The following is a 2,614-nucleotide window of genomic DNA, read 5'->3' on the forward strand; positions in this document are numbered from 1 at the left end:
ATCAACTGTAAAGAAGGATCTGGAAGGAAAAAGGGTTTTCAGAGTCCAAAAACAACGAAGAAAGTCATCACCATTTTTCAAAGGAATCTCAATCTCTCGGTACAGAAAGTGGCTCGAAAAGTGGGTTGCTCAAAATCAATCGTTCGGAATATCAAAACAGGAAATGGACTAAAGACTACAAAGCAAAAAGTGTCAGACAGAAATGCTATGAAGAACGAATAGGCAAAAAAACGCGCCCGAAAGTTAGGAACTGATTTTTTCCCAAAATTTGGTTATGGATGATGAAATCTACGTTTTGGCCGACTTCTCACAACTTCCTGGACAGGAAGTTTTACGTGATAAACTTTAGAGGGAATGTCGACGAACAATTTAGAACTAGGAAACAGTCGAAATTTCCCAAGAGATTTTTCGTTTGGCAAGCAATATACTCTTGCGGAAAAAGGAGTGATTTCTTCGTCGGCCAAGGCATTGTTGAACTTGAAAATTTACATCGAGGAATGTTTGTAGAAGAGACTTTCACCATTTTTACGCGATCACGATGTGTCCACATTATTTTGGCCGGACTTAGCTTCATGCTACTACAATAAGGCAACCGTAGAGTGGTACAAAACAAATGGGATGGTTTTTGTTCCAAAGGAAGCGAATTCACCAAATTGTCCAGCTCAGGCTAATTGAAAGATATTGGGCTCTGGTAAAAAGAGAATTAAAGGAGATCAAAAACATAAGAGACTTCAGACTAAAGTGGAAGAGAGCATTCGAGGAAGTGATCGAGACCACCATAAAAAGTATGATGAAGCGGATTCCAGAAAAAATTAAAAATTTTTGTCAAAAGTAGTTTTTCAGAATTTTTTTAAATATAGTTTTAATTGTAATTAAAAGACGTTTCTAAAATGGGTTTGCTTTTGAAAATCGGTCAAGTGGTTTGGAGGATATGTGAGTTTTTGTGTGGGAAGGTTTTTTTCTTGGACAGTCCTTAGAATGTGACGATGTCCACGATATCATGAAACGATGTAATTATCACGAACGATTACTTGAGCAACAACGCGTACGACATTCGTTCGCGAATAAAAAAGATCCTGATCTTATGAAAGACGAGAACAACGGTATCATCATGATCGAATTCGTTGGGCTTAGAGCGAAAATGTATGCCTTGCGTGTAGAAAGAAAGAAGGATATGAAGAAAGCGAAGGGCATCAAGAGCAACGTTGTAGCGAAATCTATAACGTTCGAGGATTATACGCAGTGCTTGAATGACACAATCGAAATGACACACAGACTGTCATGCATAAGATTCAAATTGCATGAGGTGAACACGATATCAGAAATAAAAATCGCTCTAAGCTCGCACGACAATAAGTGGTGCCAGGTTCCACCGACACATTGTATGGGGGTATTACCGATGTAAACAAAACACATTTGTACAATATGTTTAATATGTATATAACATGTATGTAAAATATGTATAATATGTATGCTATGTATAACATATATAATAAAGATTGTGCGTTTCGCGGGTTTCCTCCGTGTCCAGATCTATGATACTGTATCAGGCTGCTCTTCGCCTTGATGAAGTAGACTGCAAGGTTCATGAAACGTTGGCATTCCAAGAATGGACTGAGACACAGAGAAAATCCACGAAACGCATGATTTTTATATAGAAAGTATGTGGAAGTCTCAAGAATATTAACATGTATAATATATATAATATAGTATGTATAATATATAATATGTATAATATAATATATAAATACAATATGTAATATATTTATAATATGTATAATACATATTTATATTTTTATAATAAATATAACACATTGTCTTTATGCATCCACGAATTGTGCGAATCCCAATCATTTCACGTAAACCTCGTTCCCCCTCTTGCGCAATACCTTTCAACGAGATGGATGTCGGAGTTAGCGACGCTATGCAATTCGTATTCGTAGAATCCTCCAGCAATAGACTCTCCGCGAGAATTTTCCAGAAGATACATCACTGGATTAGTTTGTTGCACTTTGATAATTTTAAAGATTTTGAAAGATCGTCTGAATGAAATCGAGAGAGATTGTCGCCTTACAAAATAATGTGCAGGTTATGCTAAACGAAACTTGAAAAAATGATTCGAGATATACAATTGTGTCGAATAATTATCCACAAGTCTGAGAAACGTCTGCTGGTTGATGAATTGCACGCTCCAGCGAGAAGAAATTTTCCACGAAAACACATCATAGGATACGATGATTTTAAACATCTCCATGCTCCAATTCGGCGTGTAATCTTTATCAAAGACTGTCTTGAATTTGCTCACGTGTACTAAATCATCCACTTTGTATTGTGCGGATGCAGCAATCTTTACGCAATTGTAAATCATAGTTAGGAGCCTGTCGGCGATTGCGGAGGTAATATCGACAAGACGCATAGTTCGATACTTGCGCGCATTGTAATTTGATACGAGACGCGGCAAGATGTCAATCCATTTGTAATTTCCATTGTGTGTAAATTGTTTCGTTGCAAATATTTTTATTTCCGCTACCCTGACCAATAGACATGTAAATAAATAAATAAAGAAATAAATAAATAAATAAATAAATATATATATATATATATATATATATAT

Source organism: Atta cephalotes, assembly GCF_000143395.1.
Source record: "Atta cephalotes unplaced genomic scaffold scaffold00026, whole genome shotgun sequence".
NCBI classification, from domain to species: domain Eukaryota; kingdom Metazoa; phylum Arthropoda; class Insecta; order Hymenoptera; family Formicidae; genus Atta; species Atta cephalotes.